Source organism: Coffea arabica, chromosome 6e (assembly GCF_036785885.1).
Source record: "Coffea arabica cultivar ET-39 chromosome 6e, Coffea Arabica ET-39 HiFi, whole genome shotgun sequence".
Taxonomy (NCBI): Eukaryota; Viridiplantae; Streptophyta; class Magnoliopsida; order Gentianales; family Rubiaceae; genus Coffea; species Coffea arabica.
The window spans coordinates 24,695,516-24,716,651 of record NC_092321.1 but is presented as its reverse complement, the minus strand read 5'-3'; the positions used below and the strand labels follow the sequence as shown (position 1 = coordinate 24,716,651).

General features: G+C 35.6%; 1 long non-coding RNA gene across 5 annotated transcripts; it reads right to left on the bottom strand.

Annotated features, from left to right (window-relative positions):
- Positions 1-5,406: 5,406 nt before the first annotated feature.
- Positions 5,407-11,647, bottom strand: LOC113694559 (uncharacterized). 5 transcript variants are annotated; one of them, XR_011817083.1, is made up of 4 exons: positions 11,266-11,647; positions 6,580-11,084; positions 6,165-6,349; positions 5,407-5,800 (listed from the first exon to the last, which is right to left on the bottom strand). It is a non-coding gene; the product is annotated as an uncharacterized lncRNA (long non-coding RNA). The 5 variants fall into 5 exon arrangements; XR_011817086.1 differs by having other exon boundaries at positions 6,165-10,845; positions 10,936-11,084; XR_011817084.1 differs by having other exon boundaries at positions 6,165-10,825; positions 10,936-11,084.
- Between the last annotated feature and the right edge of the window lie 9,489 nt (positions 11,648-21,136).

Sequence of the window (21,136 nt, the reverse complement as noted above, 5' to 3'; positions counted from 1 at the left end):
GCTCAAATCCTGTGGCTAAGTTATTCGAGTCGGGCCGGCAAGAGCCTGGACGATTAGATAACGAACCACGGTAGTCTGTTTTGGGATCTTTGGGTATTGAGACCCTTGATTCCGGTATACTCGAGTATTACCATTTCTGTTTCTGTTGAGGTGAGCGGGCCCGGTAAAGGGGTGTTTGGTGGACGAAATTTGGTGTAAAGTGAGGTCTACGGACGTGTTGGTTCTATATACGTTGACGGAGAGTCAACCGGCTTGGATCAAGTACTGCGCTGGAAAGCTGGCTCCTGAGAGCCACCTGTATCATTCCTATTTGAGTTCTTGTGTTTACCTGTCTTACTTTATAGCGAGCATGTGTATCTGGTTTGTATAACGTGAAATACCTAATTTTTCTGCTACATGTTTGGTACCTCATTGGGCGTAAGCTCACCCCCTCCTCGTTATCTTTGTTTTCCTTACAGGAACCTCTTTTGGAAATCATGATTTTGAGAAGCGAGTTGAGCTAGTTAGAAAATCTTTTGTTCTTTTGTATAGCTCCTCGAGAATGAGCAAACCCTAAATGTATTTCGTTTCACTGGTTCCATTTGAATTGTAAACCTAGTGACATGTATATATGAAAGCGTTTTCCCCATGTTTAAGCTTGGCGGTCTTCAATCGCTCATTTCTTTTGGGTCCTCTCGCGTAATATCGGATTTGTGTGATTCGACTCCGTAGTCCTGGCGAGAGTTGGGCAGGCGGTCCGCTGAACCCTTTGGTTCGCCTTAGGGTGAGGTGGGGCTGTCACAAAATCTGTCCCATAAAATTTTTGAAGGTATAAATTACTTACCAAAATCCTTTTAAATGGTTGACATTACTAAATTTAACTTAACCACCTCCTTTGCTAGCCTAACACTATTTGGATATATGGGAATATGGATTAATATTGTAGGGTCATTGGGTTGTTTTTGTCTTTGTGTTTGGAATTTTTGGTTAAATAATTATTAAGAATGCAAGGGTAATGTCATCAAGTTGTAATAGTTGAAAGATAGGGGCATTCATCGGCTAGTAATCGGGAACATCTCAACTTCCATCAAAATTTGACTTCCAAATGTAGTTATAGTTAAGTTAGCTAATTAGTAATTATTAATTAATATTTAGTAATAGGATTAAGATTTACTCTTATATTTAGTAATATATAATATATAACTAATTTATGTATATATATAACATTATATTATAAAAATTTCAATTATTCGACTGGTAATCGATAATTCGATAATGTATTTTTAATATGTGTTCTGAACTGTTTTACCCAATATTATATTTCAGTTTTTTTCAATTTCATTTTACTGAAATTTGACATTTGATCTAGATCGGATCAACAGATTTTTCGGTTTCTTCTAAAATATGAACACCTTTACTGAAAGGGAAAGTAAGTGAGATTTTAGAAATATTAAAATGCTAATTAAGTGATATTAAGAGAAACCTCAGAGAGGATTCTGAAATTATCCTAATATATAAGTACAACAAACGGGGTGAGTCTATAACAAATGTGTAAGTACAACAAAAGGGGTGGGTTTACAACAAAAGCTCTAAAATTGTCACTAATAGCTTGAATTGTGTACACTCTTCCGGAAATATTTTATACTAGAACAAAACATGATAGAAAGACCCTTATCAATTTTTTAAAAGTAATTTATCTTGCATGATGGTTGAATGATGTATTTTTCTTTTTTGGATATAAGTGGGGCTCGAATCCGAAACCTTTCACTTACTTTCCTTTCCTTCAACCATCCAACCAATCTTCTTTCTTTTTTGTTTACCTTCCTTGCATATGCATAAGACCGGATCCATTCGATTTTTAAATTTCTGAAAAGGATCACTAATGCTTAATTTTTTGAGAAATCCTTCATCAGTGGTTGTGAATGACTGATTTTTTTAAATCTTTTCGATCTTGGTTATCTTGTGGGAAATCAAGTTAGAAAGATTGAGAAATAGAACCATCTGATTTAATTTGTTCTCAATAGCCATGAAATAATCATCTTAGGGTGATCGTTTTATTGACGGATGCTCCAAAGTAGAACTGCAAATGAATTGAGCCGTTCACGAGTTGCTCATGAGCAGTTTGAGTCTAAGTTCAACACGAGCTTGGTCAACATCGAGCTCTAATCAAGCTTTAGTTGATCAAGTTGAACTTGAGCTCGTTAGCTCGCGAGTTGGTTTGATTCTATATATTTTTTATTTTTTATTTTAATAGTAAAATTACATATATATCTCTAATATTTTATTATTGGTTAAGAAAAATTAGTATTTTATTCATTTTTTAGAAATAAAATAATTATTTTTTAACCTCGAACTTTACATTGATAGCTCGTTGAGCTTGACTTTGAACTTGAGTTCGAGTTTTATAAAATCAAGGGTCTGTTTGATAACATAAAAAAGTGCTGAATCTGAATTTTTTCAGACATTTAGATGTTTTGAGTGTTTGATAAATAAAAATCTATTTACTGAATTTGTTAAGCAGTGCTGAACCTGTGTGTATTTTTTTCAGTACAAGAATCCTAACTGAATGCTTAATTCTGATAAGAATCAATAAAATTACTTCAACTATCTTATCTTATCTACCAAATCTACCCTTATTTGTTAATTATGTTCAAAATTCTTATCTAATTAAACAACCTAATATTCTCTATCTAACGATTTTTAGTTTCTCTTTTCTCCTTTTTTAATGACTTTCACATCTTCTCCATACTCTTCATATAATATATTTCATCTTTTATATTAATTTGATTTAAAAATAAATATTGTCATTTTCATACCTAATAATTTTAAACTAATTATATCATAGACTCTATTTCTTCTTTGAATGAAAGGATATAAGGGCAAAATTGTCAAATTAAACTTATTAAACATTTAGCTATAAATATTTATCAAACAGTATAAATAAGTTTAGCATTAAAATTCAAACATTCATATATTTTTTTTCAGTGCTTAAAATTTAGCAAATTAATTGTTTCAGTATTCAGATTTTAGAATTCAAATTCAGTTTTATCAAACGGAACCTAAGTTGAGGTTCGGCTCGATTAGGCAAAATCTCGACTTGACTTGGCTCGTTTGCACCCCTACTCCTAGGACAAGATTATGAATAGCTCATAATAGTGGAATGAATATATGTAAATTAAAATTTAGAAGTATTGGAACAAATAACCATCATATCTATTTAGAAAAAAAATCACAGTTAGTGAGACTTAAAATAAAAATCTTTATTACTTGGATATCAACTTTATTATTTGAGTCCCACTTACATAGTGGACACTATGAGTTTCAAACTCACAGCAACCTCTTATTCCGGTTCTTCAATACTAAAAAAAATGCACAGAATAACCCAAACCCCATAAGAAATTCTCACTCCCTTCTTCCTTCTGAAACCTCTCTACCTCTGCGAGAAATCCAGCACCTCCCTTTAATTTGTCTTTCTTGACTCGTAGCCTCTATCTCTCCCTCCAGCCATACATGCAGCAGAGATTAGTAATTGGGTTGTCAAAAGAAATATTTTTTTAAAGAACACTGTCTAATTCATTAACAAAAAAACCCAGATTCAATTGCCTAGATCATCAAGCTGTAGCTTCATTGCCCTCGGTCTCTCTACCCCATGCTGATGGTCCAATATTTCCGTGCCCCCCCCCCCCAAAATTCAACTCAAGGCCATCCATTCATTCTGATTTTATACTTTTACATTCTCTAAGAGATGCCGGTTAATTCATATCTATTAACTCAAGCTATCCGAATTCTTCAAGCTTGTTTTCTTTTGACAATTCTTGCTTTTGTTCTTTGCACAGATCCCAGCAAAAAAGAAAAAAACAAGCGAGAGATTGAGTGGAAAATAGATAGATCAATATAGATGAGCATGAGATTATTGTTGGTAGATATAGAGAAACTGGGAAAAAAGGATTGATGATGGGCCAAGTGAAAATTTCATGATATTTGATACTTTAACCAGCCAAGTCGGTAGTCCTAATCCACCTAAACGATTCTTTGCCCAGGATTTTCCTTAATTATTTTATCACAAGTCCAAAACCTCATCAGCCTTCGCAAGTGTCAATTATCATTTTCTAGAAGTTTGACTAATAAATGGTCTGTGCCAATAGGGCACGGAATAAGTCTCTTCCATGGGTATCCTCTCCCTAAAAAAAACTAGGACAGCGGCATAAATCTGTCCTTGAAGTTGAACTTGATTCCACGGTTATTTTCTCCCTAAAAAAATCTAGGACTGATTTTCATGATCTTGCTCCTATTTTTATCTATCTGCGGGGAGTAGTTGGTAGAATTCCACTGCAATTTTATACGGGGTACATTAATGATTTTAATTTTTGGGTTAGATGTACAAAACCTTGGCCCAAATTAATTTGATTGGATTTTAATCCAAACATAGGCCCATTAAGGCATTAAACAACAGGAACTTCTTCTTGACCCATATGGTTTTGAGGGCTCAATGAGTAGTTATTTGTTATCAGCATACTGTCTAATTAAATTGCAAATTTCCAGATAATAATAGAAAAGATTATGTTCTAACCACATCTTACAAGCCCACATCTAGTACGCCATTTATGCTGATAATCCAAGAAGAAACAAGCTTCTCGGCTAAATGTTGGGCCTTACGAGAGGGCTCAATTTTAGCAAGACAGCTGCATATTTCTCTACTTGAAATGTAACTTGTTCCAGGGTTCTCTTCTCCCTCAAAAATATCCAGGACTGATTTTCTTGATATTGCTCCTACTTTTATCTAATTGCTGGGAGCTCCGAGCAAAATTCCACTAGGGTTTCTTTGGTGCGTAAACAGGGAAGCAAATTGAGTCGTCGACAGTTTAGCTAAGAAAGCAGTAGTGATGATGGCTTTATTAGATACTAGTCTTTCAGCCCTGACGCCATGCGTCAGATAGCCTGGATTGGTTTTTTTGCTGCTGTGGTATATTTCTTGTTAGTGTTGTGTGTATCTATGTGTGTGTGTGTGTGTTTTTTTTGACATGATTAATAGGTGATTGGTTTGGTTGTACAGTGTGAAGTATGACTGGGTATCGTTTTTTTTTTTTTTTTGGGAAGGGGGGTTTTAACTATCACTTCTTCGTACAAGCGTACGATGCGTGTGAAGGTAATATGAATTTACCTAACCCAATGATATAATGTGCAATGTATTAAGAAAAATATCATTTAAGTATATTATATAATGTGCACCGAAATTTGCTTAAACCTGTGATATAATGTAAACTTTCTACACCAAAATTTAGCCCAGGAGAATGAGAGATTTGCATGTTTATGTTTAAAACTAAACCATAAATATCACATAGCAATAAAATGAGAACAGTTTATAACAGCTATAGTGAGCTTTTGTTTCAAAAATGCTCATTTTGCTCAGATAGGGAAAGTGATAGCTTGGTTAAAAATGTAAGTAGATATGCTCTAGGCATATATGGTGATGAGAAATGGAACAATCCTTGGTAATCTAACACTTTTGTATAGCCTTTTAGGAGCCTTTGCTCAACAAATGTAAAGCTTTAAATCATTAATACAATTCCTACCGTTTCTGAATATATATATATATATATATATATATAACAGCTATAGTGGGCTAGCATATACTATATTAATCTTCTACACAAAACTGAAGCAAAAGTACACAGCAATTATAATAATATAGCCAACCAATTCAGTTAGGTTCAAAATAAACGCTAATGACTCCTGAGAATTTTTCTCAATCCATCCAGCGTAATTACACGAGCCTTTGGTGACGTTGAGTATGTAATCCAACGTAACTTTTGCATTCTCTCTGTATTCACAAACAAAAACATAAAATATCATTGACCAAATAATCTTTTGTTACAATTTACAAAAAAAAAAATTTATCAGGAAGCATAAGTATACATCTTATAACAAGATTGGCTGTGAATCAATCAGTTGACCACAGAACAAGATGGAGGAAGTTAAGAATATAGCAACTACTTAATGTTTCATAGTACAAGAATGTAGCAAACATGGACGGGGGGTGTCAAAGCAATTTCTTATGAGGGACGTGTAGACTACTCTGGCATCCACTATAGACGAAAAAAGCTTTGAAAGAGCAAAGCATGCACATTATCCTGTAGAATTGAAAGAGCTGTGAGATGAACAGACATTCAAGCTGAATGTAGTACCTTGTCAAACTAAGGCTGAAACTTGCCTCTGCAGAAATTAGATAGTGTCCAGGTGGCATTTCGCAACAATGATAGTTTGCATGCTCATTTAGCTGAACCAGCAAGGGACCTAGAGCTCCATGACCAAGAACAAGATCACGGCATTTTGGGGAATCACCAACCACATTTCACGGAGCCCATACAGCCTAATGTAGTTAAAAGAAAATTAAGGAATAAGAGATAAATAACAATAAAATTCAATTATATCATGCAGCATTCAAAATCCAGAAAGTAATGCAAGGCATTGAACATGATTCCAAACTCCAGAAGAGGAAATTTCTTTATCATTCATCAAAGATGTACATGTTCACGGAATCATCACTGGGGAACTAAGAAGCTGTGCAAATATGGGAACAACACCACTGTCTATTACAACCTTAGTGTGCTTAGATGTCGCAGAAGCAATGTTTGTGAGAGCCCAAGCTGCCTCAAACTACAAATTTGCAAAGGATGGAAAAAGATATTTATACGTAACACCAAACAAATATAATCTTCATTTTCTAACGCAGAATAGGGAAGAATGAGCTTGAAGCTGAAGTTGAGGAAATCCCCCCTAATAAGATAATGAACAAAATGAGGGACAACATCAGCTTGAATCACTTCCTGAATCAGCGGACTTTGTCCAGGTAAAAGGATTAACAGCAATACTGGAACATAGGAATCAAAGATACAACAAAAAATGATGATAGCAATAGTCTAAAGAAGCAGTGAAAACCTATGGAAAGCAATTTCCTAAATTGAGGGGTTGCCTCAAGTTATAGATTAGCCATCATCATCTGTCAAACACCAGAAACTATTGCTTGTAGATTTTCTAGCTGCAACCAAAACCCATAACCATTCCAAGCATTAGAGTTAATGCTCAACATAATTTCCAATTCAAAATCAAAATGTGCAAAGTAACAAAAACTAAATTAAACGCATAGAAGCCAAAATTAAAAAAAAAAGAGGAAAATCTTCACACTCGTAATCAAAATATGCAATTAAAAGCTTTGAATACAACAAATTTGAACAAAAGAACTGTGACAACTAATTGCTGAAGTCAAACAAGGCCATCAAGTTTCAAAGTTTCCATCAAATTTTATTCATTTTAAAATTCAAACTATTGTCCGATGGTTCAATTATTTAAGCTTTCCGTACTCTCCTATTGCAACTATTTCTCTTGTATACTTTCAAGGAAAGAGCTGAAGTGTAAACCCTCGCTCTATTCAAACACAAGGAAACTTAAAACTAAATTGTGTAAATCTAGCCCATAAACAACACAATCACAAATTTAAATTCGATCACAACCTAGTTAAAGCCATCTGCAACAACTTTAAAGGAACAAAATAGAAATTCTAATTTATTTAGACCTTTTTTTCGACAGAAGAAGTATAAGATTGAACAACAAATGCATTCTGCAGGTGTGACGGCCCCACCTTCCCCTAAGGCGAACCAAAGGATTCGGCGGACCGCCTGCCCAGGGTCTCGCCGGGACTACGGATTTGGAACAAACGGAAACCCTACCAAACGCTCAGAAGAACTTCGAGAAGATAACGTTCAGAACCCAATTGAGCCAAACTACAAGATACAATCAATCTTTGGTACAACGTTTCCATGAAAAACAAAACGAAATGGGAATGCCGCTGCCACGTCATAATCCAACCCAATACAAGTAAACTTTGATTGACATGAAAAAGTGTACATTTCCAAGTACATATGCCACATAAACATGAGGAAACACTTTAAAATATACATATTATTAAGTTTACAAATCAAAAGGAAACATCGTATTAAGATACATTTAGGGTTTCCAACTTGTCGAGAAGCTATACCAAAAACAAAAGAGTTTCTAACTAGCTCAACTCATTCCTCAAAACATTGAAGTTCCAAAAGATGGTTCCCTGTAAGGAAAACAAAGATAACGGGGAGGGGGTGAGCTTACGCTCAATGAGGTACCAAAATAATAGCAAGTAAGAATCGTGGAACCTCATATTCAATTAGTCACATACGCAAATCAAATAAAGAAATGAACAACACCATAGATAGAAAGGATACGGGTGGCTTTCAGGGGCCAAATTCCCATTTGCTTCACTAAAGCTTGATCAAATAATAGTTGACACTCCGTCAACTTCCAAATAAAGTAACCAATCCAATCCAGTAGAGCACCATTTTACACCAAAATCCCGCTCGCCACACATACCCCTTACCTGGCCCGAACACCTCAACAGAAACAGACGTGGTAATACTCGAGTATACCGGAATCAAGAGTCTCAATACCCAAAGATTCCTAGAAACAGACTACCGTGGTTCGTTATCTAATCGACCTGACCCTTGCCGGTTCGACTCGAGTAACTAGCCACAGGTGTTGATCTCAGAGGTCACAGACTTATACAGAGAACAGATACAGAGAGCAAATACAGACTTATACAGTATGCAGGAAACAAATAAAACATACGAGAGAAACGAGAGTGATAAAGTACACTCTCATTTCATATAGAGTATACAGAAGTCACGGATAGCCAAATAAGCAACAAATTAGGGAAGTGGTACACTCACCAGTTCAAGGAAACAAATTCAAACGTTCCCCCCGAAGTACTTCCTGGATCACCAGCACGTCTTAAAATGATCAAAGTAAAACAATTATGGTTCCTTGGGAACGACATTCACAAATGAAACTCAATTATGAGTCGTATGCCTAACCAAACGAACTACGAAGGTAAGGGTGCAAAAGCATGATTTTGAGAACGAAAAGGTAACGAGAGGACCTAGGGCTTGAACGACCCAAAAGCCCTTCATTTCTATCAAAAGGCAACTCAAACTTAAAGGAATCGCGTAGCCCTAAAATTTTGGGCAGCATGCCCTCTGTATTTACCTATTTTCCAGCCATTTATGGCTTCATTGTTTTCCTCAACTCAGTCCAATTCAACACATCAGAAATCTCAATACAATAGCCCTTCAACTAGGCTCAAGTTCATCCAAATACAAAGCAAGTCTAGGAATGCAACTAGAAATCAAGTTTTAAGAACAAAAACTAAATAGCAGGTTTGATGTATCTTAGCGTATCGGTCATAACCGAATCTACGCTTATCGGATTGGGGTGAAATTTATACCGTTTCGAAACTGAGATGAAGAACTACAACTTTGATGAAGACCACTCAGTCCAGTTCGTAGTGTATCCTGGTCAAAATTTCAAATTACAGAACTAGAATCTCACATTCGGGCTAGTTAATCGCACTATACGTAAACGACAATAACTCAGGTTACTGAAGTCCGATTAAGGCGTTTCTAGGGCCGTTGGAAAGCTAAGACATAGCACTACAACTTCTATGTTTTGACCAAATACTAATTCAGTACAGATCAGGGTGAACAAACGTGATCAGATTGGTAAAATGTCGAAACTGGCCACAGAGCTCTACCTATGGTAGTCATGGGTATTTTTATCTTTTCACATGATATAGTGCTCGAATTGAACTGAAATTTTACAGGAAGTTATAAAACATCATTCCCTACAACTTTCACATTTTGAGCTAAGACTAATTCGGCCTCTAACATGGTCAAACAGAGCCGGGCAGAACAGAGCAAATTGGAAACTTAAAACTGAAATTTCCGCACAAAACTGAAATTTTTACGCAAACAAACACAACTAACATATAAAAACTTCATTTTACACCATCTCAAGCCATCATTCCTGGCCAACCAATGAATATCATATAAAAATAGAAAAATCCCCAAAAAAATCAGAAATTTATGTAACTCCACTTTAATCCATGAAATCTTCCATAAAATAGCATATTTAGCCACCAAACCCCCCTAATTTGACATTAACATGAACAAAGAGGAGGTTTGTAACCAAAGTACCTTGACACCTTAAGAAAGATGTTAATTTAGGGTTTTCTCCTCCAAATCAACTCCACCAAGATCTTGAAACTCCCTTAGCAAGTCACTTTAGTGGACAAATTCGAGATTTAATCGGTTGGATTTCACGTTATAAGCAAGAAATAGAAGATGAAAGTTGAAACTCTCTTTCTTTTTTCTCCCTAAGAGGTTCGGCCAAGAGGATGAAAATTGGAGATGATTTTGGGTCAAAATTGTTCTTTTAGTAAAGGTAAGAAAGTTAGGCAAGTCCACCATCCAATTGGGTCGTGACACATGGCACTTTTAATGGTTCAACCTTATCTTCTTTCTTCCAGTGGTTAAGCTATCTAACTAACTGTTAATTGTCTCCTACCACCTTGTAAAATAATATCACTTAATACAAAATGCCAATTAATCGCCCAAAAATTATCGTACTTAGCGCACTAGCGGGTCCCACGTCTACAACGCACTTCAAATTTATTATGAACTAATTTATACTATGAAAATGATTTAAAACCTATACTCACTTATAAAAATCTCTGGAAAATCAATATAATAGGTTATAATGAAGAAAATACATGCAGGGAAAATAAAATAAAATAATATAAAATAAGAAAAATTTACGGGTCGTCACAGTAGGCCTTCGCGGAGCTTCTTCCGTAAGCTTTCTTCACTGCGGTTCTTTCGAATCTCGACCATGTTGTCTCCTCCACTCCAGCGGCACTCTTCGGCATCCAATGCCACTTCAGAAAAATTAGTTCTCAAATTACATCCCGAGTATTTTTTTTCTGGGTTAGGAAAATTAAATCTGAAAGTTATGGAAGATTCGTGAGAGCTCTGCAAAATGCATTTAAAAAAAGTGAGAATTAGAGTAGAGAATCTTATTTTTAACTTTTACCCTCTGATTTTTGGGACTGGCTCAATATGCCTATTTATCTTTGAACTCCAATCGAAGCCTTGTGGTTTCCAATGTCCCATGCAACTGTAAATCTCCCTCTAATGCCGATGGAAGGAGCTCTCCTCCTTCGTCGCCCTCTTCTCCACTTTCTGTAATGACATATTTTGTCAACCCCAACTCAAGAAAAAATCCAACCATTCACATGAAATTGAAAACCCATGCAATGATAAAACCCAGAACACTTAAAAGTCAAAAAATAATAAGAAAAAGAGGTAAAACAATTTAAAAAAATGGAATTACGGAGATGGGATTAATTGGAAAAGTGTTTACCTTTTTGTTGTGCGTGCAGGAAAAATTGAGAGGGATTCTGTTGTAGATTTCTAGATAAGATTATGGAGGAAGACGCGTTGAAGGGAACAATTAAATAGGAAGATGATGAGTGAAAAAAATTGGTAGAGAAGGCCAAGAGAAGAATGAGAAAAGGGAATGGAGATTGCAGAGCTTTCAAGCGGTGGTGGTTCCATCGTTCCTCAAATCACGCCTGGTAAAGAAGGCCAAGCAAAGAAATAGAGGAAACAAGACCGAGAAAATTGCTGACCGAGAATGAGAGGAACTTTTCAAGACATTTCTGAAGCTACCAAAGAAAACTAAGAAGAAGAATAGAAGTTAAGAAGAAGAAGAAAGCTAAGAGAAAAGAAAGGATATTGCTGACCGCCCAACTGCCCACTAACCAATATGAATTGCTGACTGCCAAAATCGAGAGCCACGCGGACAGAACGCCCCGCAAAGTTACAATCCAAGAAAGCCACGCAGATAGAATCAAATTCCAGCAGAGCCACTGCATCCATCTGCAAAAGACCAAAACGCCCCTCAAAGCCACAACAACCACGGGATAACTGGTCCATTTTTCACTATTCATAAGCCGATTCACGCTTTATATATGTAAGATAAGATTAAGGGAGCAGCGTCGCTGCGATCGGATGCCATACCCGTGGTGTTATTAGTTTTTATTCATGTCCCTCTTTTGTAAAACACTACTTCTGAATGATTCAAAAGGATTAGCCCTTCCTCAGATGACTATAAACTCCTATCTTTGATTTGTAGTTTTCATTTGTAGAACTTGATTGATTCATTTTGTGATATGATAATTACATAATAATAGCCAAAAAGGTCTTGATCTAATGGTTAACATTAGAGTTACAAGATTTAAAGGTTCTAGGTTCTAATTTCCTTTCTCCCTTTTGGTTTTTTAAATCCTACCCTTCCTCTGTTAGAAGAAAAATTATATAATAACTTGAATTCGCTAAGTATTACCCAACATATATACTCATATCAGAAGAACAAATTCTCTTAATTGGATATGTTGATCGATTTCTTTTTATTGATGCTAACTTCATTCACTTATGCTTCAAAGACTTGAAAAGAAATTAAATCAAACCTTTGTCTGAGTTCATATTCTGTCAATCTTTCTTTTGTTTGGAACATAATATTTACATAGTCAAAGTATAAAACTTTGAATTGAAAGCAATTAATCACATAAATTAAACTATTCAACTACAATTGATTAATCAATTCTTCAAAATCAAAATGACAAACTAAAATATATAATTAAGTAAAAATAGGAGAAAAAATATTTATACAAATAATGCTAGCATAAGGAAAAAAAAGGGTAGTGCCATACTGCCATGTCCATATGGAGAAGAAAAGTAGACCAAAGAAAGGAAGAGAATATACAAGGAATGGATGATTAGTGATGATCTTACTCAATAAAGGACCAGGATACTTGATCATTAGTTTTAGGGGTGAAGTGTTGATAAAATCATATCAAGTGAGCAAAGTGTACCTAACCATTTTTCTAGGGGAGCTTAGTCTACTTAAGCCTTGTCTATGTCAAGGTTGAGATGATAGACTTGTTTAGTCGTCTGATGTACCACGAAAAGTAAAAGGAAAATGTAGAGAGACAAAAGGGGTGTATGCCTCACTCTTCAAAGGTTTTCAAGCGCACAAGCAAACGCAATATGTTGATCATATCTAGACCAACAATGTATTAAAAAAATGGAAAAATCTTTCAAAATGTTTCTTACATTTTGTAAAATAATTTTTTTATCCCTTGCTTTTAAAAGTGTAGTTTTACGTCACTTACAAATTCACATTGGTCAAATTTGATCTCTACATAAGTTTCTGACTAGTGTTTGCTCGGAATCCACTACGTGCCTTGTACGTGATCATTTTTTAGGAGCAAAATTTTCAAATCACATTTCACATAATTCAATTCATAGTCCGTCATATTTCACAAAATAAATTTTTTTGTTTCTCATATTTCATAAAATGAATTTTTTCATCTCTCATTGATCATGTGTACGAATAGTTTTTTCCTTATTTTTGAAAATCGATGTATATGTCTATTTGATTTCACTTGAACAGTATAAAGTCATAGATCTATCTCAAACAGATTCTACACAAGAACCTTTAGATCTATCCATAGATCTGTTTCAAACAACCCAGACATTACAATCCTCTCATAAACTCTCAGAATCCATAGATCCATCAAAATCAAACTATATAAACCCAGTAGATATAGATCTACCAGATTCTCCCGTAGATCTATCAAACCCAGTAGATTTACCAAACCAAGAGTCTGTTAAAACTTCCAAACTTTTGATTTCCGGACAATCAATTGATAATTCTGTTAATTCTACTTGTATTGATATTAGAAAAGACATAGGAAATTCCTTAGACGTAGGATATTCCTCAATAAATGTCTTAAATAAAAATCAACCTAGTACTAAACCTATAACGGTTAAAGATCTTCAAACAGAAATTGCTTCCCTCAAAAGAGAGGTTAAGAATATTGAAAAAATACTGAAGAAGATATTTCTTCTCAGATATCTTATAAAAAATATTTTGTTCTTATAAGACTGGTCATTAGTGACAATTATATTGTAGAAACAGAAGCTTTATTTGATACAGGAGCTGATCTCAGCTGTATTCAAGAAGGTCTAATTCCAACAAGGTTTTTTGAAAAAACAAAAGAAAGCCTTAGAGGAGCCAACGGATCCCAATTAAACATTTAGTTCAAACTTTCAAACGTTCAAGTCCAATTCCCTTCAAACGTTCAAGTCCAGAAAGATGAATTCAGAAAGTTAGTTGTTAGTTCAGGCGGTATAACCAGCCATATATGGTTAGTATAATCAAAACAAATAAAAACAAGTAAATGAATATGAATGTAGGTGGCTCAGCCAACCATTTGATTGAATTAAAATACAAGAATGTAAAGAAGACTTACAAGGATATGAAGCTTCAAGCTCCTTTGTTTGATGAAAACTAAAAATCTAAAAACTAGTTTGTAGAGAGAGGGAGGAGGATTCTTCAAGCTAGAGAGAGAAGTAGTCTTGAAGAATTGGTGTAAGAATGGTGTGTGGAATGTGTTGGGTTTGAGGGGTATTTATAGCAAAATTTCCGTAGTGCTACAGTACCCGCTACAGTGCGCGCTACAGTGCAACGTTTGTCTTTTGTTGCCGTGTTTGCACAGTAACTTGCCGGATTGCTACAGTGCCTCCGGTGCTACAGTAAAATGATTTTTTTCTGAATTTTGTTCCGATTGAGCCAGCTTGAATATCTTGTTTTTAGAAGATAGTTGCGGATAGCTCTTGTTTTGTTTCTTGAATCATTTTGTCAATCTCAGGTGCTTGTGTTCCCCCTTGATGCTTGATCCAATGTTTGTGAAGAATTAGTCTCTGAATTTTTCTTCGCCTTATGAAGCTTTGATCCTTCAAACTGCGAATTGTGTTGTTTGTTGGTTTTGCAACAACGTTGTTATGTTGATACCGAAGATAGGGAGGAATGCTTTGTCCAGTTTCAAAGTTGTAAAATACAACATTGAAGAATCTGATCCTATCTTCCCTGCATTGATGTTTGTGAGAATAATATTCTTTTGCGATAGAATTATTGGCAAGGTATTGAGGTATCCATTCTTCGACTGTTGCTGAATTTGTCATTCTTCCTGCAAAACAGAATTTGTTAGTTTTTTAGAAAAAGGTAGGAGGGCATTTGAATCAAGAAGTTGGGGTATTATGCCCTCGTTTGTAGTAAGATAAGGAACAAGTTTTTGAATAAAAGGTGTTCCAAGAATAACATTATTGGATAGTTTTTTGGCTAGAAGAAATATATTTGGAATGGATAAGGAGGAGAATTGGATTTGAACATTTGTTAACTTGAAGTTAATTTCAAGTTTGGATCCATTAGCTCCTCTGAGAATTTCTTTGTTTTGTTCAAAGAATTGAGGTGGGATAAGGCTTTCAAGAATACAACTTTGGTCTGTCCCTGTATCAAATAGGGCTTCAGTTTCGATCACGTAATTATTATTAATTAGCAATCGAATCTGGACCAAATAATCCTTGTCTTCCTTGAGTTTTTTAGAAAGTTGTTCTAGGAATTCAGAATCCTCTTGATTGATAGGTTCCTCAATTGGTGTTAGGTTTTGAAGAACAAGGTTGTTAAGGTCTTGTTTGGCTTTAATTGATCTAATCTCTTCTTTGAGCAGATCAATTTCTGTTTGAAGGTGTTGTAGGGTTAAAGGTTTAATAGATTTGGAAGGAAACCTATCAAGAATATCTGTGAGATTATAGGTTTTAAGAATTCTAGGGTCTCTGGCTAAGGGATTTGAAGAATTTGTGGCTTGGTTCAGGGATTTTTTGAATTTGTCTAAATAGAGTTGTCTTTTCTCTATTTCAGAAGTATCTTCAATGATGTCAAGAAGAAGGTTTTGATCTTTTGTCAAAACATTGATGGTAGGACCTCCTTCTTCTTTGTCACTGGTGGTATGAGAGGAAGAAGATGTTGAAATATCATCTTCTAACTGATTGAGATAATCTTCTTCTCTTTCAGAATCATCAGTTTCTGATTCGATTAGAAGATTTGATATTTGGATTTTAACTTGGTCATCTAGCCCTAAGGTACTGATCCTTTGGTTAAGTTTACAGTAACGGGCTATATGTCCGGGTTTGTGGCATTTGTAGCAAACTGGAGAGGAGTTTGTTATTTGAGGAGACTGGATGGGTGGAGACTGTATGGGTAAAGGTTGTTTGGGCTGATATTTCTTTTTGTATATAGGAGGTTTTTCAAAATGTTTTGTGGGTTTGGGCCGTTTGTGAGGTTTTTTGTAGCAACTGGGTAACCCAAACTGTTCACAAAAGGATCCAAGATCTTTTCTCCTTTGGGCTCGATCCTTTGCTAGTTGTCTGAGCATCTTGTCTTGTCTGCACACTTTAAGTGCCACTTGTTGAATTTGACTTGTTAACTGTCCATAAGTTATTTCTTCCCATGGTACAGTTTCATTGTATTGAGTCCTTAGTTCTTCTCGAACAAGGTCTCTTAAAGATTTTGGAAGACCATCAAGGAATTTTTCCTTCCAATAGGCCTTGTTGCCATCTGTCCTGGAATATATCCTGGTTAAGAATGTATCCTTATACCATCGAAAATCTGAAAGACTTTTGCATTTGAGATTGTTTAGCAACTCCGATGATTTTTCCCTGAATATCCCTGGATCACCTACGAACGTCTTTGCAATAGTGAATATTAAGGTTGCTACCGCATCTGAGATAGTGTCTCCATCTCGAAGAATTGGTTCACCATTAGTATCCACCTTGATGGCATTGAGAATGTTGTCTTTGTCTTCTGTAGTGAGGTGTTCATCCCACCAACCTTTTAGTTGCCCAGTGAATCCTGTTATTAGGATATGAGCAGCTAATTGGTCAGTGCAGCCATGTGATGTCCTGTAGGCTGTTGCTACCATCGTCATTTGTTGAAGGATTGTGAGAATGTTGTATTCAGAAATCCCATCTATACTCCATTCATATATGTTGTTGGCATTATATGAATTTTGCAGGATGTTGGGTTTTTCTTCAAGAAGGATATCTGGATAAGTGGCTCTGGAATAGTATAGTTTTTGTGGATTTTTCCAATTGAAAATTTGGTTTTGTGAAGAAGAAGGTTGATGTAATTTGTTTAAAGTCAAGGGTTCTTGAGGTTCTCCTTTGGTAATAGTGCAAGCTGTTTGACTAACACTTGCAGAACCTTGGTTATTTGACCCTTGTTTGGATGGTGGGGTAGAGAAGGATTGTTCTATTTTGGCTATCCATTTTTCTAATTGGGTTAAGGGTTTGTTTTGGAGCTCGTTCTGAAATTTGGTTGGTATTTCATGGGGCTTGAAAATTGGGTTTGATGAAGAAGTGGTTGTAGAAGGATTTTTAGGAATAGGTTGGGTTAAAAGATATTCTCCAAGTGCTTGGAGATACTTGTTGGTGTAGTTGTTTTGCTCATAAATTTCTTGGATGTCCTTGCTATTAATTGCTCCTTCATCCTGGATATTTTTGAGCTTGAATGGCTTGGCATTTATTTCCGTTGACTTGTATGTGAAGGTAATTGACTTGGATGGTGGAAGTTGTGCTTGGATTTCTCCTTCAGCTGTTTGCCACCTTGTTATCACATTTGTTGTTTGCGAAAAAGGATAATCAATCCCTTTTCTTTGTGAATATACTTCAAACCAGTCGAAGAACTGAATATGTTGCTTTGTTCTTCTAAGAAACCCATAGAATTCTTCCTATATCTTTTGTCGATGTTGTCCCTTGTATTTGTCGAAGAACCACATTCTTTTCGAATAATTGTTGCCAGCATAAAATTCTGTTCTGATATTTTGTTTATCCAAAGAAATCACCCTTAACTCATCCAGTTGAGGACGATTCTCTGTTATTGAGGAGTATGTAGGAGATCTAGGAAGTCCTTCTTGTTCCGCATCATCAGAGGATTCATCTTGGACCTCTGAAGGAGTAGGTCTGCTGGCTGCATACCTTGCTTGTGGAATTTTAGAAGAAAGATCTAGATCTTGTAGCCTGGTTGAAATGGAAGGATTTAGTGGTCTGTCTGAAACTGACCTTCTTCCTGTTGAGTATCTAGGCATATCTATACCAGTTGTTGATGAAGATGATACCCTGAAACTCATAGATCTGTTAAATTTGATTTGAACAGCTCCAGAAGCAAATTGTTGAATGCTTGAGACTGATGTATTTTGTATTGGATCTGCTGGAGCTACTTCGGGAAGAACCCAGCTTTCTGGTAGTGAGATCCGGTTCCAGGTGATAGATCTTGGAACTGTAATCCTAGATCTAGCCAGATCTGTTTGGAATAGGACTGTTTCTCCTTTTTGTAAAGTTTTTAAGGCTCCTGTCCTAAATGCTGAATTCATAACTTTGTATTGAATTCTATAAATGATAGCCACAGGAAGAGTCCCAGTTTTGACTCTATAGTTAGCAGTTTTTATGTTTAATGTCAAAGTATCCAGAATATTTTTATCTTTTAAGGAGACTGTGAAGTTTGGAAAACAATCAAAATATACTGGTCCTCCGCAAAGGCTTGTTTCTGCCATACCTAGGAGGGAATCATTGAATTCTAAGAATCTGCTATCTCTAAGACAAAGGAGTAGGGATGTATCTAATCCTTCTCTTGTCAAAGGTTTGGCTGCAATTTGTACTAATCCAAAATGAATATAATTGTATTTTTCCTTATGTTTTTCTATTGTTCTTTTGGATAATAGTTTGATTTCTTCATGATCAGCATCTAATGCTATAGTTTGTTCTACCGTTTTAATTGTATAATCCGAAGTAGAAAACATCCATTTTCTATCTCTTTCATATATATCAGTTTGAGTATATTTTGGAATTTCCCAATTGTCTATATCTTGATTGACATCTTGTATGTGAATTTCTTCTTTTAGTTTGGTGTTTGAAGAGGAACTAGAAGAGTTAGAGTTGGTTCTAAAAAAAGAAGCCATGAAAAGAAACAATAAATCAAATTGGATAAACAAACTTTATATTCCTCTTCTCTTTGGTACAGAATCCTTCGGGATCCATGGAGGATAAACCATTTTTCTTAATCAGATTATAAAGGATAGTGTGAAACCTACAAGAAAAGATCTAACCTTTTGAGAAGAATTAACTATACATGACGACCATATTTCCATCATATTAAAGATAGTAAAAATAAACCTACGAGAATAGATCTAAATCTTTTGAGAAAGATTAACTATACATGACGACCATATTTCCAAACAAAATCATAAGATTGATAGTAAAAACCCATTTTTCCTGGATCTGATCTTGTGACACTTTCCCGTCTTGGATTACGTCCCAAGAACCTCAACGCCCCTACAGAGCCAAATCCCATGGTCTTACCTGGACCGGACGTTGGCACTTACTGGATCCATGCCATTCAATCAGATCCAAAGTCATGAAATCAGAACTATCAAAATTATAATAAGCTTGAATACATTAGATGGTAATCACGAAGTTAACCAGTCTCATCTAATAAGATCTAGACTTGTAGATCTACACTATCAGTAGCATAAATAAGAAAGATGGTAATCACGAAGTTAATAAATTTCATCAGGAAGATATAAACTTGTAGATCTACACTACCAACATCATAATAAGTAAAGAAAGATAGCCATCTCCCCACTTCCCCCTCTGGCTCTGATACCAGACGGGACGAGGGGTTAACCCCTTAAACCAGGAACAAGTAAAGAATAGAGCAGGAAAGCATAAAAGTTAGGAAGTGGGTCGCAACCGGACTGCCACTAGTTAGTATAGGCGGTTAGACCAGCCATGTATAAACAAAATGTAAATAAAGGAATAAAAACAAGTTAGTTGTTAGTTCAGGCGGTATAACCAGCAATATATGGTTAGTATAATCAAAACAAATAAAAACAAGTAAATAAATATGAATGTAGGTGGCTCAGCCAACCATTTGATTGAATTAGAATACAAGAATGTAAAGAAGACTTACAAGGATATGAAGCTTCAAGCTCCTTTGTTTGATGAAAACTAAAAATCTAAAAACTAGTTTGTAGAGAGAGGGAGGAGGATTCTTCAAGCTAGAGAGAGAAGTAGTCTTGAAGAATTGGTGTAAGAATGGTGTGTGGAATGTGTTGGATTTGAGGGGTATTTATAGCAATTTTTTCGTAGTGCTACAGTACCCGCTACAGTGTTTGCTACAGTACCGCTACAGTGCTCGCTACAATGCAACGTTTGTTTTTTGTTGTCGTGTTTGCACAGTATCTTGCCGGACTGCTACAGTTCTTCCGGTGTTTCAGTTTAGGTTTCTTTCTTTATGGAATTTGTGAGAAAATTCCATAACAATCGTCTTCATTGTCTGGGCCTACGTATTCGCCCAGGTTTATCTCAGGACTGGAGGCTTCTTCCTTTTTTGAAGCTTCTTTTGATTGATCTAGCTGTAAGAGTATAATCTAGCTGTAAGAGTATATCCTTAAGTTGTTTGATATACTCTTGTTTGTCAGTGATTGATGCCAATTTTGCTGCTGAGATAGACTTTTGTTGCAAAAACTGGCTTGTTTGGTTGTCCCCAGGTTTTATTGAGCGGGGATTCTTCTGAAACCATGCCTGGATGTTTGCTGGTTGAATGAAACTTTTGTTGAATGTTGACCACCATTTTGAATATCCTTGTCGGACTAATAATGGTGGGAGTTATGTTTGCTGCACATATTCATATTTCCATTGGTAGACCCATACTACCGAGAATATAGAAAAGAAGTGCAGGCTGATTGGTATATAGTTGTTTGGGGTTTCAAATCTTTCTTTAAATAGTTTGTAACTTTGTTGGATATCTGGAGGAAGAATTTTCAGATTAGGCCCAAGTGCTTTCCACCATGCTACAAACCATGCTGGAAAATCGTATCTGTTTGTTTTCAAAAAATAAAAAAGATAAGAATGCTGGTTCAACTCATTCTGAAAGGTAAATGTATAGAACCAGGCTGCTTTATAATCCCAATAAGTATATCCTGGGGGATTGAAGGAAGTAGTAAAGGGTTTAGGTTTGCTCAGGTTTGTTCCCCATTCTGATGGCTTGATAACCTTGAGAATTTGGGCACTGGAATGGGTATTGATGTACTTTCCAGTAGGATTTCCATATTTGTCTTTCATCTCTGTATCATGGGGTTTAAGAATTAGAGACTTTGAATCCGAGAGAATGAGTTTATAATATTCAAGTGTCTTGGTAAGAGTTTGAGGTATGAAATTGTAAGTATCTGGAAGAATAGTTCGTGCTAATAATCAAGTTCTGTTTGGACCACAGGAAGATGGGTACTTGACTTGATATAGGGACAAGAAGTTTTGTTTGGCTTTGGTTCAAG